A 21598-nucleotide genomic window follows, 5' to 3' on the forward strand; every position below is an offset into this window, starting at 1 on the left:
GTTGAGAAGTCTGGCCCAATCCAGCCCTTGTTCATTTTGATAAGAGTCAGCCTGTCAGCATTTTCAGTCAGCACAGAAGAATCACGGAGGAAGCTGGTACGGTCACAAAGGTAGTCCTTCAGCGTCTTCCAAAACTTTTCTCTCCTTGTTAGAGTACCCCACATATCAGAGCCAGGGCGTTGGGAGGGTCTGAGTAAACTGTTCCAGACCTTTGACCGTGTTCCCCTGCCTCTACTGCATCTGGTTTGGGTCTCCCTCGCCTGTACTCCTTGGTTGCCATGGAACTGTGACCTCTGCTGCCAGCGTTGTCAGATGGGAATTTTTTTAATAATTATTCAACAAGGGTCTTCTGGTACTGCAACAGTTTATTAGACCTCTCCGCCACAGGAAGGAGAGATAGAAAGTTCTCCTTGTAGCGTGGGTCTAAAAGTTCTCCTTTTAGTGTGGGTCTAGAACTATATACACAGAAATCTACTTGCCATCAATACCCAGCAGCTTATGAACAATCTACAGTCATCTTTAGCTCCCATCCTCTCCTGTCCAGACTGAGCATTGTCACACTATAACAACACATTGCAGAGTGCCCTGGATGAAGCAGCACTTGCTATATGCAGAATGACCCAGCAAAGACGGCACCTCTGGCACACGATGCAAACACGTTTTCTCCAGTGCTGCTCAAGGTGCGCTGAGTGTCTGTGAAGAATATCACTTTCAGTAGAATACTTCATCCACTATAAGTTCATGCTCAAAACTTTTAACTCTGCTCTCCATCTGGCTAAAGAAATCTACTTTACCATCCTCATCATATGTGGCACCCCAGGGGTCTGGTTTCCACAGTAACAGCAATGTTATGTCTGAGAGCAGGTGGGAGGTCTCTTGGTCAGGGATCCTGTGCATGCCACACCTCCTGCCCAGTCCTGGGAGGGGAAGAACTTCCCCTATATAAACCTAGGGCTGAGGCAGGGTTAGTGAGTAGAGAAGAAGTAGAGACAGAGAAGAGAAGCAGATATAGGAAAGAACATCAGGAGCTCTGTGGGAGCAGTACTACAAGGAGTCAGGGGCTGGCAGCTGCAGAGCTCGCCCTGACTGAGAAGTTATCTCCGGACCCGGAGTCCGAGGCTGTGGGGACTAACTCCTATCCAGCAGCAGAAACCGACCGGCAGGGGATTGCAGGTCCTCTGGCCCAGAAACCCGAAGGCACGGTCACACGCGTGGGACCGGCACCGCCGTCGTGGAGCGGAAGCTACTAGAAGGCCCCGAGTCACCGGCCATACGGGTGAGCACCACACGGTACACTCAGGGACGTGGGCTACTTATACCCGCTTCTAGCAAGGTAGCCAGAAGAGTATCGTTAGTTTGGGAGGCCTACAACTCCGCCTGGCCAGGGGAGATCCCATCTGCTCAAGGACTGACCAGGCCCCAATCGCTAGCCAGTACTCCGGGAGGGTCTATCGTTGTCACCAGTAAAGACCCTGAACTACACCGTACCGTCTCTGAGTGGTTCCTGCTACCCCCATCATCCACGTCGGCTACCCTGAGGCCATACCCCTCCCGTTGGGGGTTATACTATCACGCTGCACAATCCTACCACCGGCCTCAGCGGTCTGCCCTGCAGCAGCAGCTCCTTAGCTGTACTCAACGGGTGGCGTAGTCGTCCAACATCTACCGCTAATACAGCGCCACTTAGTCTGACTCCCTGGGCACGGACCGGATCACCGCCACGAGACTACAACCCTCAAGAGATCCGGCTCCGGGTAAGCTCCCGCGTGCGCAACGCAGCGCGACACAGGCCCAGGGGCGCGTCACATATCTCTAGCCAACAATCCTATATGACTCTTTTAAACATTCAACTCCCTCCTGAGTCCTAAAGTACAGACCCCTGTCACCAACCTAAGGTTCATCAAGGCTCAGTACTAGGCCCGCTCCTCGTCTCTTTGTATAATGTCCCTATTGGATAAACTATCAGAAGATTTGGTTTCCAGCATCATCTCTATGCTGATGACACCCAGATATACACCTCTTCACCTGACATCACCCCCCACTGTAATACAAAATACCAGTGCTTGTCTTTCTGCTGTCTCTAACATCATGTCCTCCCTATCTGAAACTGAATCTCTCCAAAACTGAACTGCTTGTGTTTCCTCCCTATACTAACCTACCTATACCTGACTTTGCAATTTCCTTAGGTGATCCCACCATAACTCCCAAGCAGCACACCTGCTGTGTTGAAGTCAAATTTGACACACAACTTTCCTTTATTCCCCATGTACAATCACTCGCTCATGTCACCTGCAACTTAAAAACAACTCCAGACTCCGACCCTTTCTCACCTTTGATACGGCAAAAAGTCTTACTGTCGTTCTTATTCACTCTCTTCTGGACTACTGCAACTCTCTTCTAATCGGTCTCACTCTAAACAAACTCTCTAGTCTCCAATCCATTCTGAATGTAGCAGCCAGGGTCGTATTTCTATCAAGCCGCTTCAATGACACCTCTACCCTATGCCAGTCATTGCACAGGTTACTCCTTCACTATAGAATACAATACAAACTCATCTCTCTCACCCACAAAGCTCTCAACAGTTCTGCACCGCCCTATATCTCATCCTTGATTTCTGTCTATCACCCTTCCCGTGCCCTCCATTCTGCAATTGATCTAAGACTAACATCCTCCTTAATCCGAACTTCACAGCTCTGTCTCCAAGACTTCTCTCGTGCTGCACCAGTTTTTTGGAATGCACCACCCCAAACAATGCGATTAATATCTAGCCCCTATGGTTTTAAACGTGCTTTAAAAACACATTTGTTTAGACAAGCCTATCACCTCAACTCACTAACCTAACTCTCCCCTGTTCCCTCTTAAATGTTAATTTTAGTCTGCTCCTGCCTATTCATCTGTCTCCACATCCTCCATGCACCAAAAGCACATGGTAACTGCACTTAGACGGATACTGGCTGATGACAATGTTCTACCTATTGTGTCCCCCTATTTCCATATAGATTGTAAGCTTGTGAGCAGGCCCTCGCTCCACAGGTAACTGTTGAAATGTGATACTTTGTATTGTTTTTATTGTTGTAAGCTTGTGAGCAGGCCCTCGCTCCTCAGGTAACTGTTGAAATGTGATACTTTGTATTGTTTTTATTGTCTGTACATGTTCCTACTTAATTGTAAAGTTCTGTGGAATATTTTGGCGCTATATAAATAAAGATTATTATTATTATTATTATTAATAAGTGTGATCAACCGGTAATTACTGTCATCCAAAATGCATACAACGAGAGGGTCATGGGAAAGGCAGCGGAACATAAAGTCAGCCATGTGTGCCAGACTGCCAACAGCTAAGACTTCCCTGTTCTGAACAAGAGAACGACTGCCCATGCTCTCCTCCTCACCCTACTCCTGGTCCTCCTCCTCGTTCTCCCTCTCCTCAGCCCATTCACGCTGAACAGATGGTATGAATGTGGTGTGGGTAGTACCATCTGTAGTGCAGGAAACCAGCTCCTGTTCCTCCTCCTCCTCATTATCACCCAATCCGCATTGAGAGGAGATGAGGCTGGGCTATGTAGCGCCATCCTGTATAGTTCCTTGCTCCATATTATCTCGCTCTACCTGCAATGTCTCCTCTTTAATTGTGAGCAGCGAGCGTTGCAGTAGACAGAGAAGCGGAATGATGATTATGGCTAATTATGGCGTCATCACAGCTCACCATCTTGGTGGAGTCCTCAAAGTTTTCGATGATTGCACAGATTTCAGACATCCATGGCCACTCATCAGCTCTTATGTGCAGAGGCTGACCTGAATACCGAAGGGTGTCTTGAAGCTGGTACTCAACAACTGCCCTCTGCTGCTCACAAATCCTTCCCAACATATGCAACGTTGAGTTCCAACGCGTGGTGACATCGCACAACAATCGGTGGGCTGGAAGCAGAAAACGCTGCTGAAGAACGACGAGGGTGGCGGAAGCTGTAGCTGACTTTCTGAAATGAGCACACACACGGCATACTTTCACAAGCCGCTCAGGCAGATCCGGGTAGGTTTTGAGAAACCGCTGAACCACTAGGTTGAGCACATGGGCCAGTCACGGTAAGTCTACGAAGTTGCCAAGCCTCAGAGCCGCCACCAGGGTCCGACCATTATCACACACAACCATGCCTGGCTGTAGGTTCAGCGATGAGAGCTACAGATCTGCCTGCAGCGGTGTGCGGTTTGTCACCTGAGCATACAGTCCTACTCATTGTTATTGGCACCAATGAAGTTTAAGTACATAATGTGGAATATCTCCTGAAAAAAATTAATCAAGTAAAAGTTTTTTTTGTTTACAACACTCATATTAAATACAAAAGAGCAAATGATAAACAATAATTTAAAACAAAAACAATGGGAGGGAAAAATAGAAAAACCTAAAGCTTGCTGTGTCACTGGTATTGGCACCCTTTACATTAATTTAGTATGGAAACACATTTCGACTCACCTGTGGTAAATCACAAAAGAGAATCTGCTGTGATTAATTGTCAGTGCCCATGTGACATGAATTAGCCAATGAATGATGACTTCACTGTTTTAAAAAGCCACATGGTAGGCCCTGTTCCTTTGTCACAATGGCAAAGACAAAGGAGGTCATCAGAACTGCTATTATTAGCAAACACAAGACTTCCAGAGGGTATAAGGCCATCTCCAAAGACCTTGGTATCCCATTTTGAACAGTGTGCAATGTTATTAAGAAGTTTGCCAAGCATGAAACAGTCAAGAACCTCCCAGGACTAGGGGGAAGGAGGAAAATTGACAAGAAATGTCTTTGAAGGTTGGTGCTATTGGTGGAAAAAACACCATGTCAAACATCGAAAGACCTGAAGGCCAACCTGGAACAATCTGGGGTCATGGTTTCAACAAGTACCATATGCCGCACACTTTATGGGCGAAGGCCAAGGAAGAAACCATTGCTGAAAAAAAGAAATAAAGGGAACGACTGATCTTTGCCAAAGAGTACCTTGACAAACCACAATCCTTCTGGGAAAATGTTCTGTGGACAGATGGAACAAAAATAGAGCATTTTGGCAATGCAAAGAAAGCAACAGTTTGTTTACAGACGCATAATGAAGTTTATAAGAAAAAACACATTAACAACAGTTAAGCATGGTAGAGAATCCTGACATTGGGACAGGAAGCAAGGTCAACATGATGTGGGTGCTTGTTGTGCTCCCGTGCCTTGCCCAATTTAAATGGAGTTTAATATTTGTCACATTGCAAAAAATCGCTGTATTATTACTGCAGTAATATGTGATCACGTCTGATGAACCACTGTTTTAGGCAGTGGCCTAATAGATATATGCTATTGGTCAATGACCAAGTGTGAATAGGTTTGAACACACAACAGGCAGACTTTAAATGGAGTAGAATATTTGTTACGTTCCCAAAAATGTCTGTATTGTTACTGCAGTGATACAGTATATGTCTGATGACCACGGTTTTAGGCAGTGACCTGGGATGCAGATATGCTTCCAGGGGTTTTCCCCATGTTGTTCCCATGTAATTTGAGCACTGTTTCCATCGATTTGACTAATTTTTAGGCCCCCTCCAGACCTCCGGGGTGGGGGGCCACTGGAAAAATGCTTGAGTTTCCCATTGACTTACATTGGGCTCATTACTCGGGTCAAGCACCCGAGCAGTATGATTTGCTCAACCCGAGCAATGAGCACACGGAGCATTTTAGTGCTCGCTCATCACTAGGTATTACCAATTTTGCCAATAAATAAGATCATCCTTTAGTAAATTAGGGGTAATAAAACTCCACAACACTCTTGGTGACACTTTGATGCTAAAGTTGAAGCATTTAGAGAAAGTCCACTTTCTGCGGTTTAATTTCTTATATCCAACAACAAACCTTAATGCATTAGATCAAATCTCATCTTTTCCTATTTCAGACACCAGCATCTCTGCCTAGTTATCAATGATGGATGAAATCTCATTAAATGACATATTCAATGGCCAAATACAAAAAAGCAGCTCTTAATCACCACGGGGACATTTTTCTAAACACAGACATTAATTATATGAATTAAAATGGATGGTGTTGGAGAAAATAGAGGGTTTTTAGCAGGAAGAAGTAGAACGCTTGTTAAGAAGAGAAATATATTGGATGCTTATATTAGACAGCCTCAGTCCATATGGGCTGAATGAAAATTGTAATACGAGCACATTTTAGTAATTGCATTGGTATGTTTGTGCCTTTTCTGTGGAAGCTCTGCCTGTATGCCGTTATTGTAATTTAAAAATATATTTATTGCTAGAGATCTCACTTATCTCTTTAGTCTATCAGGCTGCGAGCAAAGTGATTTTTTTTTTTAAGATAAATGATGCTTTGATAATTATATGTATTGATAAAAAATGATTTACGGTAAATTTATGTGATATTGTAGTAAAACATTTTTTTTTATTTTTTATAGCTACACTTCACTATCTGGTGTCTGTAGCGTAAAAGGTGCGTGTTTTGTTATATTTTATATTGTAATTTTTTTAGTGGTGGTAGTTTAACAAGTCATTTATGGGTTTTAAATTCACAGGAAATCTAGATGCACACACTTGAGAATGGGGTATTCCCCAGAACATAGTAGTAATTGGTGTGCACACTTAATGCTATCATACAGGCATATCTGCTGACTTTATGGCTTAAAGTTTGGAGCCAATGAACATATAATTTGCCCCTGTCTGTGGTCGCCTGACAGCTGTTAATATCTCTTAATAGGGCTTCCACAGACAGGCTTTGCAGGCTACTCCAACTATTAGGTCACAGGGGTGTCCCAGCCTTTAACCCTTGCATAAAGATGTGGACTTACACAGGGTCTCTTGTTTCAGTCCCCAGAGTAGTTGCTGTTGACCGATTGAAGGGGCTGGCAGGAATGGCTAGGGCACCAGATTAGAACCAGAAGGTACGGATATGGACAAAATCATCAGACAGAAGAAAGGTAGTTATCAAGCGGAGGTCTGAAATAGGAATATCCATTAAAATCACAGGAGCAGAGAAGAACAGGAGTTTACAAGAACTAATACAAGCTAAAACTGGCACCCAGTGCCTGACTAATGAAGGTTTACATTACAGTGAACCCCGACCATTGCTCCAGCTGAGACCTCATTAAAAAAGTCTAATAAGCTCACTGAAGGGAAAAGGAAAACTAGGATCCAACAGAAATATATCTACAATGGCCAAAGACAAAGCTCAGGTGGTAGGTGCGTGTCCAGACATGCACGTTACAGAATCTAGACAAGAGGTTCCCAAACTTTTTTTTCTCATAGACCACTTTCAAAATTTTACTGGTTTTGGTGGATCCCCCGCTGCTACATTTCTACCATATTCCCAAAACTCGTCAAAAAATGTGAAGATTAAATCTAACGATGGAAATTTGCGTCGCGACTGAGTTCCAACCCTAAATTCGGAGTGGTAAAAATAAAAATAGTAGATTTTCTTGTGTTCTGTTTATTAAAATAATATGATTATAGACTTAATAGACTTAAAATTAAACATTAATAATGTAACGTAACTTCAACAATTAAAAAAAATAGTCATAATTTTAATGGGAGGGATGTACTTGATTGATTGACAGCAAATTATCAATATTTGGCTTCAGCTTTGCAAGGAATAAACGCAAATCTCCCCGTTCTGTGATGTTCAATCTGCTCCTTTTTTTTGTTAATAGGTTTGTAACGACACAAACTTTTTTTCGACAAGGTATGACGAGGGAAACGCTATCAAAAGTTTTCTCACAATTTCCCACAGCCCAGGATATTTTTAGGGTATTTCTGCCTGCAGCCAAAATGTTTGATAGCCTTTTTTAAATTTCACCTTCAGCTCCTCATTGGTGCAAAGCTCGAGTAGCTCCTCTTGTAATACCACATTCGCCACTTCCGTTTCTTCAAATGGATTTAAGATCCATGGTGGTATTTCCATTGTCAGAATATCTTCAAATCTGTTTTTGAAGTCATCATGCAGGGCATTTAAACGTTGAACGTATGTCTGAATATCCTCATCAAGACATTCTGCTAGTGACAAGTTTGGAAACTGGGAGAATTCGCGCCGACTAATATTTTGCTTCATAAATTTCAATTTTCCAATAAAAGATAAAATTAAACCCTTTGTTTTTATTAAATTTAGGCTGTCCCCTTGTAACTGCAAGTTAATGTCATTAAATTTTTTTAACAAATCTGTCAAATACGAGATGTCTGCTTTCAATTTGATCAGGTTTTCTTTTAAATCTGGATCTTTACTTTCCAGAAACTCTAAAACTCATTCAAAAAGTGAGTAAAATCTTGTTAAACATGCATCTTTCGACAACAAGCGTACTTCAGTATGTAAGAGCAATCGTTGGAAGTCTTCATCATTTTCGTCGCACAATTATGCAAATAAACGGGTATTCAACGTATTGCTTCTTATTTTGTTAACCGCTTTAATCACAAATTGAAGAGATTGGTACAATCTATTACTCAAATTTTTCGCTACCAGGTGTTGTTGGTGGATGACACAGTGAATTGCAGTTACTCCTGGTATAATTCTTTTAAGATGGCTTATAAACTCACGATATCGCCCGAACATGGCAGGAGCTCCATCTGCTGCCACCGAAATAATGTTTGTAAATGGAATCGATTTTTCCTTAAAAAAATCACTCAGGACATTAAATATTGATTCACCTTTAATGTCCGTCTCCAAAGTTTTCGCGAATAGCAGCTCTTCATGGATTTCTTCGTCCATAACAAATCGAACATATAGCAATAATAATGCTTCATTACCAGGTAAAGTTGACTTGTCCAGTTGAATAGAAAAATGAGTTGTTTGCAGATAATTACACAAGAAGCTTTCAATATCAGAGCTCATTTCATCAATACATCTTTGTACAGTGTTGTTACTCAAAGGAATTCTTTTGAGTACGTCAAATGGAGGTTTGTGCAGAACAGTTTTTAAAACCTCTTCAACAGCGGGTAAAATTAACTGTTCTCCGATGGTGTGCGGTTTTCCAGATTTCGCTATAAGCAATGAGATATTGTAAGATGCCCGCAAGCCATCATCGTTACTTTGAGACGTTTAAGCGAACATACTGTGGGTCTCTTTTCATATTTTTCCTTCAATGTTTGAAAATATTTTACATCTTTACTTATTTTATCAGGATGACACCTTCTTAGATGATCTTCGAGCTTCGATGGTTTCATAGAGTCATTGCTCAAAAGTTTGATGCATAAAAGGCATATGGGCAATCGTTTGTCTGCCTTTGATGGAAGAAAACCAAATTTCAAATAATCAACACTGTACTTTCGACATTTCTTCTTAGATTCAGCCATGTGTGCAGTCTCTTTTGTGTTCCCTTGTGTGTGTGTATGCTGTTTCTTTACCTCCTTTTGCTGTCTCTGTGCTCCCTTGTGTGGTCCGTGCAAAAGGACCCTTGAGGATGTCAGAGTCATGTGATAGGTGACTCTGTCCATGACTCTGACATCATGACAGGTCCTCTGTTAGAATTCTCCTGTTTGGTTTTTTCTATTTTGCTGGTCACATGACCTTTTTTGCCTATTTAATCCTGCTACGCCCTTCTGGCCTTACTGGACTTCATTGTAATTTCTACTCTTAAGCTAGCCAGGTGCTTTGTAACCTTTCTCAGTCAGTTTAGCTAGGTATTTTTACCTTTATGTTCTATGTTGTTTGTTTGTCTTTTTACTGCTACAATTTCTGCTAGGAGGTGTCCATCTTTCTCCCAGTCCCTAGTTCTTGTAGGGATCCCTTCCTCACATCTATAGGTCTTAGTTCAGACTAGCTGAGGACTTTAGCAGGTCTGATCGCAGGATCAGGTTCCCCGTTACATCGTAGGGATCTAGCTTAGTTCTATTGTAGGGACAGATCTCCTGTCTTTCCTTAGTGTTTGTAGCCTATCATAACAGTAAGTCCAGCCCAAAAATATCTCTAAGGAAAGACCTCCAGTTTCCATCATGGTGTCGGTTCAGGATTTGGCTCAAAGCCTGCAGGGACTCTCTCTGGAGGTGGCCGAGCTCCAACAACACATGAGTAGCTGTTCTGGAGCGCATTTTGTGGAGCCAAAGGTACGATTGCCTGATTTATTTTTTGGTGAACAACTAGATTTTTTTTCCTTTAAAAATGCTTGTTTATTGTATTTTCGTTTGAGACCCAGATCCTCTGGTGATGAATCACAGCGCATAGGGTTCATAATGTCACTTTTGCGCAAAGAACCTCAGGGATGGGCCTTTTGTCTCCAACCTAGTGATCCATGCTTTAGATCAGTGGATAGTTTTTTTTCTGCTTTGGGGTTGTTGTATGATGATCCTGATTGTGTCTCATCAGCTGAGACGGAATTGAGACTTTTGAGGCAGGGATCAGGTAATGTGGAAAATTATTGTACTCACTTCCGTCGGTGGTCTGCTCAGGTGGGGTGGAACGATTCAGCTCTGAAAAGTTTGTTTCTTGCTGGGCTAGGTGAAAGGGTTAAGGATCTGCTTATTGCTTATCCTACACCTGGAAACTTGCAGGAGGCTATGCAATTAGCTATACGGGTGGACAGGAGACTGCGTGCAAGGGTTAATGAGAGTAAATCCTTTGCAATGTCAGCTCCTAGTCTTGAGAGGGTCTTTACTGACATTGGAGAGCCGATGGAGATTGGGGCGATGTCACCCCGCTCTCAGGAAAAAGACCGCAGGTTTTCTGAAGGTTTGTGCTTTTATTGCGGAAAATCTGACCATTTCATTAAGAACTGTGTGCTTCGTATGAACAAAGAAAAAAAAAAGGTCAATTACGCCCGTATAGCCTGTTTAAACACTAAGGGGGTATTTCTTTCTGCTACTACTGCAGCTCAGGAAGAATTAATTGAATTTCGGGTATTTGTGGATTGTGGTTCTACTCTGAATGTGATTGATGGGGGATTCTTGGAAAAACTTGAATTAAAACCCAAACCTTTGTCATCCCCTATTGCTGTGGTTTCTGTCGATGGCTCTCCCTTGAAATGTGTTACCCACAAGGTTTATGAATTTCCCCTCACTATTAATGGTATTCACCAAGAAAATTTGGATTTGGTAGTATTAAATAATTTGCCTTCTCCAGTAATTTTGGGGTTACCCTGGTTAAAATTGCACAATCCTGTACTGGATTGGTCTACTAATGAAATTAAGTCCTGGAGCCCTAAGTGTTATGACAAGTGTTGTAACGGGCGCATTGCTGCTGTGGATAAAGGGGAATTACCTGTACCTATTCAGGATTTTTGGAAAGTTTTTTCTGAGGAGGAGTCACAAATTTTGCCTCCCCATAGAGACTATGATTGTACCATTGAATTTGTCCCTGGAGTGACTATTCCTAAAAGTCGTTTATTTAATCTTACTATTCCTGAGAGAAAGGCTTTGGAGGAATACATACAGACGAGCTTGGCCGCCGGTCATATCAGACCCTCTAAGTCACCTGTGGCTGTTGGATTTTTTTTTGTTAAAAAAAAGGAAGGCGGTTTACGTCCTTGTCTGGACTTTCGCGAGATTAATAAAATTACTGTACGTAATCCCTACCCACTGCCATTGATTCCTGATTTGTTTAACCAGTTAGTGGGGGCCAAGTGGTTCTCTAAAATTGATCTCCGGGGGGCATACAATTTGTTGCGCATGAAGGAGGGTGATGAATGGAAGACTGCTTTTAACACTCCTGTGGGTCATTTTGAGAATCTGGTTATGCCTTTTGGTCTTACCAATGCACCAGCATTTTTTCAGAATCTTATTAATGATATCCTTAGACCTTTGATCGGCAAAAATGTGGTTGTGTATTTGGATGACATTTTGATTTATTCGCCTGATCTGGAGTTTCATTGGCGGAGCGTACGTGAGGTATTACAGTTATTAATTGACAATTCGCTTTTTGCTAAGCTAGAGAAATGTGAGTTAGCTGTACAGAGAATTCGTTTTTTGGGCTACATTATCTCCAACGAGGGCTTTGAGATGGACCCGGTGAAAGTTCAAGCTGTGCAGGAATGGCCTAGGCCTATTGGTTTGAAATCGATACAGAGGTTTTTGGGTTTCGCCAATTATTACAGAAAATTCATTAAAATTTTTTCTATTATTGTTAAACCTCTGACCGATCTCACCAGGAAAGGTGCTAATACGGTTCAGTGGACTACTGAGGCCATTGAAGCGTTTGTGTTTCTAAAGGAGAGGTTCAGCTCTGCCCCCATCCTTATGCAGCCTGATGTGACTAAGCCGTTTTTGGTTGAGGTTGATGCTTCTTCTGTGGGGGTCGGTGCGGTGTTGTCTCAGGAAAACAAGGATGGAGTACATCCCTGTGCCTTTTTTTCAAAAAAATTTTCTGAGACTGAACTTAATTACGATATTGGTAATCGGGAATTGCTGGCTATTAAACTCGCATTTGAACACTGGCATCATCTCTTGGAAGGTGCTGAATTTCCCATTCAGGTTTTCACTGATCATAAAAATCTGATCTATCTTGATGCTGCCAAGTGCTTAAATGCCCATCAGGCTAGGTGGGCACTTTTTTTTTCGCGGTTTAATTTTTCAGTTACTTACATCCCGGGTACCAAGAATGTTAAAGCTGATGCGTTGTCTCGCAGCTTTTCTCCCATGGTCGGTGCTGAGGAGGAGGAGAGCATTTTACAAGAAGGTGTTGTGATTGCTGCATTGGACTCCGTTTTGGAAGATGTGATTCTTAAAGCACAGGAGAATGCCCCATCTAACACTCCCCATGGGAGGTTGTTTGTGCCTAGGACCTTTAGGAGAGATTTGTTTGTTGAGTGACATGAGTCTCGGTTGGCAGGTCATCCAGGAATTTCTGAGACCAAGAGACTTGTGGGTCGCAGTTTTTGGTGGCCTGGATGGCAGAAGGAAGTCATTAAGTGGGTGCATCAATGTACTGTGTGTGCTAGATCTAAGTCTTCTCATACTCCTGCTGCGGGGTTACTTTGGCCTCTGGAGGTTCCTAGTGCACCTTGGACACATCTGGCTATGGACTTTATTACTAACCTTCCCTCCTCTGAGGGTTTCACGGTCATCTGGGTGGTCGTGGACCGTTTTAGCAAGATGTGTCACTTGGTTCCCTTCATCAAACTGCCCTGCGCTAAGACACTCGCTAAGGCCTTTGTCAAGGAAATTGTCAGACTTCATGGTGTTCCTATTGACATTGTTTCTGATAGGGGACCTCAGTTCGTGGCTCGTTTTTGGCGTGCCTTTTGTGACAGGTTGGGAGTTTATTTGTCGTTTTCATCTGGATATCATCCTGAGTCTAATGGCCAGACAGAAAGGAAGAATCAGGATGTTGAGCAGTTCTTGCGTTGTTTTGTGGCAGACAATCAAGAGGGGTGGTCTGAGTTTCTGCCGCTTGCTGAATTTGCTCTTAACAACCATACATCCTCTTCTGCTGGGTGTTCGCCTTTTTTTTGTTGTTCTGGGAGACATCCGTCTTTTGGGTCATTCTCCAAATTGGTATCGGCTGTGTCTGAGGAGGAGAGCTTTTCCGGTGATTTGGAGAGAGTTTGGACAGATGTGCGTGGTAATCTTCAGGAGGCTAACAAAAAATCTAAGAGGTACTTTGACAGGAAACGTCAAGAGGTTTTGTTTACGGTTGGTGACATGGTTTGGTTGTCCTCTAAGAATCTGCGGTTGAGGATTCCTTCTAAAAAATTGGGTCCCAAGTTTATAGGGCCCTTTAAGGTGCTTTAGGTAGTTAACCAATCTGCTGTTAGGTTGGAGGTTCCTACCTCCTGGAAGATTAATCCGGTGTTTCATGTTTCTCTATTGAAAAAAGCTGATGTATCAGATAGAGACGCCACTGCCACTGTTCCTCCGGTGGTGGAGGATGGGGAATATGAAATTTCCCGCATCTTTAATTCTAGACGGTATAGGGGGAGTTTGCAGAATCTCGTCGCTTGGAAGGGTTTCGGTCCCGAGGATAACTCATGGGTGAGGGCAGATGATGTTTCTGCTTCCAGACTTGTCAGAGCGTTTCACAAGAGGTTTCCTGATAAGCCTGGGCCTAGGGGATCCGGAGGATCCTCATAGAAGAGGGGGTACTGTTAGAACTCTCCTGTTTGGTTTTTTCTATTTTGCTGGTCACATGACCTTTTTTGCCTATTTAATCCTGCTCCGCCCTTCTGGCCTTGCTGGACTTCATTGTAATTTCTACTCTTAAGCTAGCCAGGTGCTTTGTAACCTTTCTCAGTCAGTTTAGCTAGGTATTTTTACCTTTATGTTCTATGTTGTTTGTTTGTCTTTTTACTGCTACAATTTCTGCTAGGAGGTGTCCATCTTTCTCCCAGTCCCTAGTTCTTGTAGGGATCCCTTCCTCACATCTATAGGTCTTCATTCAGACTAGCTGAGGACTTTAGCGTGTCTGATCGCAGGATCAGGTTCCCCGTTACATCGTAGGGATCTAGCTTAGTTCTATTGTAGGGACAGATCTCCTGTCTTTCCTTAGTGCTTGTAGCCTATCATAACATCCTCCAGATTCAGATTGTGTTTAATCTGCAGTGGCGACGGGTTTGGGGGGCACCGGAGGGAACCGGGACGGGGGGGCTGCAGGGTGCGGGGACCTGATGGGGGTGATCGGGCTGCGGAGATGTGAACAGCGGAGGTGATGGGCGGAAGTGCAGCCATCACCATATTCAGAGATCATATCGAAACCAGATAAATTTTCGTGGACCCCCACTTACAACTTGTGAACCCCCCTTTTTTTTTTCATGCCAACGTAGACCCCCGTCGAGTCCCTCGTGCACCCCTGGGGGTCCACCTGGACTACTTTGGGAATCACTGATCTAGACAAAGAAGTCATTTTCACTATGTTGATTATATAGGTGGTTTTTGTTTCATATTAATGTGGAAATACTGTATGAATAATCAAAAGGAAGGTTTAAGAAAATCGTCTAACAAATTTTGTGGCCATTTTCTGTTATTATCTCTAATAAAGATGACAAATTTGGAGCCAAAACAACATTTTAGTGGACAAAAATATACGTTTTTGTTTTCACAGCCTAATGCTATAAAATTGTCTGCTTATTTGTGGAGGGTTTCTGCTGTTTTGACATCTCAATCTAGTCCAAACAGTTTTGAATGCACTGAGGGCTCCAGTTATGAAAATGTTATCATTTGGAGGGAGAGGGCTTTAATACATAGGCAGCGCAAAGTCACTGCCAAACCAAATAGATCTCTTCTTTAAAAAAGTAAACATAAACTTTCTTGAAAAAATGAAAATTTGCTGTTAAACTTTTAGGCCACATTCACACATTGAGCATTCAGTGAGTTTTATACCTCAGAATTTGTAAAACCGGGAGTGGGTGATAAATGCAGAAATGGTGACGTGTTTCTATTATACTTTTCCTCTGATTGTTCCACTCCTGGTTTTGGCTTACACATACTGATTGAAAATACTGATTAAACACTCAACGTGTGAACATGGCCTTAAGCCTTCTAACATCCTAACACAATAAAAGGATGTTTGAAAAAAGATGCTGACATTGCTGATGGTGTTGTGTTAGAGTATAAAATTAAAAGTTTAAAAAGTACAAATGTTTCTAAATTTTCATTAAATTTGGGGAATTTTTTAAAAATGTGAAAAACACAATAAATGTACCACAAAAATAAAGTACGCAAAAAAAAACCCACAAATCTTTGGAGTTTGTAGAAGCATTTCAGAGGCATTAACACACAGTGACACATTAAAAAATCCAACATTCGACAAACATTAAAAAAACTGATGTACACCAAAAACAAGAACTTTTCACAATTTTCTTAGTTACGACTGTAGAAACTGACACTATGCTTCATATGAACCACCTTTTATTCTCTGTTGCGGTTACAAAATAAGTTATTCAGTAGCTTCTAAGGCCACGTTCAGTATTCGGTCAGTATTTTACATTAGCATTTGAAAGCCAAAATCAGGAGCGGAACAAACAGAGGAAAAGTAAAATAGAAACACTTCACCACTTCTGTATGTATCACCCTCTCCTGGTTTTGGTTACAAATACTGATGTAAAATACTGACCAAATACTGAACCTGTGAACGTGGACTTACAAATACTGATCAAGGACTATTTGTACAAATGCTAAATATATGTAATACACAACCAGGCTATGTACTAAATAATAGGAGAAATTTCCAGCATAACAGCACAAGAATATAAAAGACTTTTACATGAAAGAATAAATGCTTGTTGTATCATGGATGTTTCAAACTTCCAAAAAAAAAAAGTAAAACAATTTAAAAATGTACATTTTATTTAATTTATGTATTTTATTAAATTAAATTTATTTTTAATTTAATGTAAATTTTTTATTTTTTTTTTAAGTAAAATTTTTTATCCCCTTAATGACATGGCCATACATGTACAGTGAAAGTCGGAAGTGAGTGTATGGAGTGGGCTCACGGGACGTTCCATACTCGGCGGGTGTGGATAGGTGTCTATTACAGCCAAGACCTGCCTCTAACAATTGCAGGTAGGGCGTTAACCTGTTAAATACTGCTGTCAAACTTTGCTATACTTTACACTGAGCAGAGCTTATTACTCCGCTGAGCTATGAATACTGCGTCGGTGAGAACGTGTTGGCAGCCTGACATTGTAAAACTCATGCGAGGCTACTGACCACTGGAGGACGTCAATGCCACAGCTCTGCTCTCTCCGCTATGTATAATGATGAGAGGAGGTGTGCGGTGGTGACTTCTTCCAGCAGTGATAACAAGTCAGTAGCCTTGCATTAGTTGTACAATGTCAGGCAGCCAACATGTTCTCTTCACTGCCCTGGTGCCCATACCCACTTTTATCACTGGAGATCTAGTGCCCGCCGTGATAGAGGGCAATTACAGCTCAAGGCATGGTCCTGGGCTGCAATGAAATGCACCCCCCACAGCTGTTAACTGTGCATGCCAGGGGTGTGCATAGCTCACATTAATACTGCCACAGCATAAGAGATGTGGCTGGCGTCTGAATGCATTTTCCCATGGCCTGGACATGCCAGATTTGTGGTGAGCAAGTGGCATGCTCCGACACTTACACACCAGCAAATAAAAATTGCAGCCCCCAGTGGTTGAAGAAAAAAAAAATAAAGTAAGTATTAATACAGGAAATAAAAAATAAATAAAAATTGTGTTACATTCCCGTTAAAGGTTTATACATCTCCTGTTACTTAAAAAATTATGCCCAAAATGATAAATTATCCTCTCTCTGTAGGATAGGGGGTAACTTACTGATCACTGGGGATCCAATGTCATACCCCAGCAATCAGTAAGTTATCCCCTATCCCGGAAACAGGGTCTACAGAATTCTCTGCAGAACAGATGAATGAATGAATGGATGGATGGATGGATGGATGGATGGATGGATGGATGGATGGAACGGAGAAACTTATATTTGACCTCTGCTCTATTAGTTGTCTATGAGACTGCTGCAGAAAGCTGAGCACAGCTCTAATTGTGGCAGTTCCATAGAGAATAAATGGACCAGAGGTCAAGCATGTGCACCCCCCGATCCATTCAATATGGAGCTCTGCACAGCCTGGTTCTCAGGTTCCAGAGCCCCCTTTTCAGTATTGCTGAGGGTCCCAGCGGTCAGACCACCTGCAATGAGTACGTTATCCCTAATCATGTAGACAGGAGTAACTCACTATCTTGAGAAAATCCTTTTAAAGTCATTCCTGCAATAGACCATTACAATGGCAAAGTGACTTCTACATTCCACACGTCAAATGAGTAGAAATCATTATCTTAACTACAGATTGTTGTAGTATTATCCAATCCTAGTTATAATGTACATATAAGAAAGCCCTTTCTCAAGAGAATACCTTCATACCACTTAGGCCACAGCCCCACTATCAGTATTCTGTCAGTATTCGGTCAGTATTTTTTCTCAGGAGTGGGAGCCAAAACCAGGTGAGGAACATTCAGAGAAACAAGTGCACCAATTCTGCATTTATCACACACTCCTGGTTTTGGCTCCCACTCCTGAGAAAAAATACTGACCGAATACTGACCAAATAGTGATCGTGGGGCTATGGCCTTATATAATATAAATAATTGTGCCTACTGTTGCTCATGTCTCAAGACAAAATTAACTTTTTACTTTTCTTGGAGATAATATAATGATGCACTGCAAATCTTCAGCTACAGTATTACTTGCACTATGTCTGCAGACATAGCACAGCTAATGATTAGCTAATTATATCTTGTGCGTACAACCTTTTGCTCAAAGTTAAAGGGGTTTTCTCATCTTCTCCATATACTGCCATAGGCAAAACGCGATATGAAGAGTCTTCTTCTCTGAAGACCGTGCAGCTCCCATAACTTGAATATGTTATTAATGTCTATGATGAAAATATCCTTCTAAAATAATGCAGTATATGTACAGTGCCAACCAGAAGGTTTGCATTGAGATTATTTCTGTCTGGTTGTTGTGATGCCATTTACCTGGTGATGAATTGAAAGTGCATGAATTTGTCATTATGCAAGACCTTAATTTTAACCAAAATGCTTTTGAATATAGGTATGGTCATTTAATTAAAGAAAACTGACTGCCAAAAGTTTTGCATATACTATTTATTGATCACAACATAGAGAGTAATTCATTGTTTACTATAACTTAGTATTTTGTAGCATAACATCTTGCTTTAATTACTGCACCACACCGACGGGGCATTGAAGCCACTAGGGTATTCAAGACATCTTGAGGGATCTTGCTCCATTCCATTTGCAAACAATTCATCTTTATTGCTATGGGTATGGGCTCCATCTCGTCGCCCTAACTCATCCCAAAGATGCCCTATAGGGTTTAAATCAGGTGATTGGATTGGCCATTGCAATAGGCAAACATTTTTCTTTGCTACCCACTTTTTTACTAAATTGGATGTGTGCTTAGGATCATTGTCTTGCTGGAATTTCCATCCCCTATCTACTTTGGTTTTACCATGGGGCAGAATTACATTCTCCAGTATATACTTATACATGGTAGCATTTATATTTCCATCAATTCTATGCAGAGGGCCAATGGAAGATGCAGAAAAGCAGCCCCAAACCATGATATTGCCACCACCATGTTTCACTGTAGGTGTTTGGTACCTTACAGCAATACGTTTTCCAGTTGGGCGGTATATATAATACTTGCACTCACTACCAAACAGATTGAACTTGTATTCATCCGACCACAACACCTTAGACCAAGCTGTCTCTTTCCATTGGCTGAGTTCTTTGGCAAACTGAAGTCAGACCTTCTGGTTCTTTGCAGAGATGAAAGGCTTCTTGACTGGAACTCGTGCATTCAACCCTACTGCTCTTAGCCGTCAAAACCACAGTTTGTCAACTCACTTCGACCCCATATTCTTCGTCCATTTCGTGATAAATTTGTGCTGCACTCTTATGGACATCAGATACTGACTTTTCCTTAGTAATGTGATCAACACTGGAGGAAGTTTTCCGTGGTCGTCCACTTCTAGGTTTGTCAGCTGTTCCATAACCTTCTTTTTCTTTCTTTAATATATGTGACACTTGACTCTGAGAACAGTTGAATTCTATAGCTACCTCTTTTTAGCTTTTGCCTGACTTCATTCTCAGAAAAATAAGCTTCCTGACATCTAGTGATAAATTTGGATTTGTCTTTCCATGTTTTAACCTAAAAATGCATACACAAAAAAAAAATTTAGGGAAAATTCGACTACCGATGACAAAATATGACAAACATTTGGCCCAGCAGATGTTGAAAACTAACACAAAGGATAAAACAATGTCAAGCACAATTTTCGTCCTTATAGCTGACAACCATTTGCTTCTGGTTTATTAAAATCATTAGGAAAATGGCATCACAACAACCAAACAGAAGTAATCACACTTTTAAAAAAAATGCTAAACTTTTGGTCGCCACTGTATCTTCCATGGAAGAAAAAAAGCAACACATATTTCCATATCATGACAGAATCCACCAATAACTAAAGGAAAGCTTTATACAGAAGAGGGCACCACCAAGTAATGCCTGTGGCATGTCAGAGTTAGTGTTGAGCGAGCACTAAAATACTCGGGTGCTCGAAGCTCGGGCCGAGCTCACCGTGATACTCGGGTGATCGACCCGAGCAACGAGCCCAATGTCAGTCTACGGGAGACCCGAGTATTTTTGCGGCGGCACCCTCGGCAGTCTGTAGAAAGCCTAAAAAGTGCCCAAAACTATAGTGACAGTGCTCAAAAGACATGGGGACAGCATGGGCATCACACCAGGAAGCATTTATGACCCCCAGGTCACTGCTGTCAACAGCGTGGTCAGAGGTATTAAGCCACTTTAACAGACTCACAATAAAACGTTCAAAAATGAAACTGAAACGGTTTTCCTGTGAAATATGTTAAGGAACTTCCTTTCCAGGGTAAAGACTTGTGTATAAGGTAAAATAAATAACCAAAAACAAAAATACTCCTCCACACCTTGGGCTATGTTCACAAGTAGCATTTTTTTATGCGTTTTTGCACCTTTGTATTGCTTTCAACCGTGACAAATGCATTCACCGGGAAATGTAATTTTAACATTTTACAACCTTATCTGGCCATGTGCTGTGTGACACATGCATACCGTGCTGAAAAGACATGGGAACAGCATGGGGAAGACCCCTGGAAGCATCTCTGACACCCAGGTCACTGCCTAAAAGTGTGCCCATCACAAGTGATCCTTTCTGCATAAGAAGATGCAGACTTGCAACTATCCCCGTGCAAGTCCTTGTCCCAGGGCAGTTTTCAATTGTACCTCCCCCATTCCTTGCAATGCAAGAGCAAGTATGCAGCCTGCCACCCACCCACCCCCAGGCTGCAATACCATACTGCTAGCTCGCTTGCACTTGAAATGGGGCTTTTTAGTTTGGAAGAGGCCGAAGCTGGCCACTACCTCATGGCTGCTTTGGCAGCGAGGTATCCATACTCAGTCCCCAGCTGCCCGGCGGCCAGGTGTCCACGCTCGGTCCCCAGCCACCCCGTGGCCGGGCGCCCACACACGGTCCCCAGCCACCCCTATTTCTCATTGAAACTTCCCCCACACTTTTCTTAGCCTGGCCTGCTTTAGGGCAGCATTGGACGAGCCCACCAGAGAACCAGACTCCTCCGGTGGGCCCTGGCTTCTCCATAAGGGGAGTTGAGAGTGCAAAGGTGAGGAGCATGATGATGATGATAGAAGTTAGCATCTGCTTTGTTTTCTTGGAATGCAAGCGCATGTATGTAGTAGCGGCTAGGCCTGAGGTGGTCAGCGTTTTGGCGCATATCCTACCTCCTCCGAGGGTTGCTGGATGTTTTCCTGCTACTATCCCAGTTCTATGACTCCCGTTAAAACAAAGCTTCAGGTGAGTGATGAATGATGGATGAGGTGGTGGCAAAGGAGAAAGAGCAGGAGGAACAGGGACCATTCACATCAATATCAGGTCAGTCAACCACACATGTCTTGTAGGATATGTTTCAGTACCAAAAGGAGCGGTTCGGCTACACAGTTAAAGGGCATGCAGTGAGTGCAATGCCTAACAAAAATTTCGAGGCACTCCAATGCCCCTTGGAAGTGACATGGAGGTCAGAGGGCCTTAACTAAACTGTTTTTTCCATTTATAGCAACTGGGTCTCCTGTGC

General features: G+C 42.4%; 1 protein-coding gene across 3 annotated transcripts in view; it reads right to left on the reverse strand.

Moving 5' to 3' along the window:
- Nucleotides 1-21598, reverse strand: part of LOC141164392 (A disintegrin and metalloproteinase with thrombospondin motifs 2-like) — an 837082-nt gene that overhangs the window by 563383 nt on the left and 252101 nt on the right. The gene's annotated exons all lie outside the window — the stretch shown is intronic.

This window comes from Phyllobates terribilis, unplaced genomic scaffold (assembly GCF_046119375.1).
Source record: "Phyllobates terribilis strain yellow unplaced genomic scaffold, ASM4611937v1 Scaffold_10__3_contigs__length_209671492, whole genome shotgun sequence".
Classification (NCBI taxonomy): Eukaryota; Metazoa; Chordata; class Amphibia; order Anura; family Dendrobatidae; genus Phyllobates; species Phyllobates terribilis.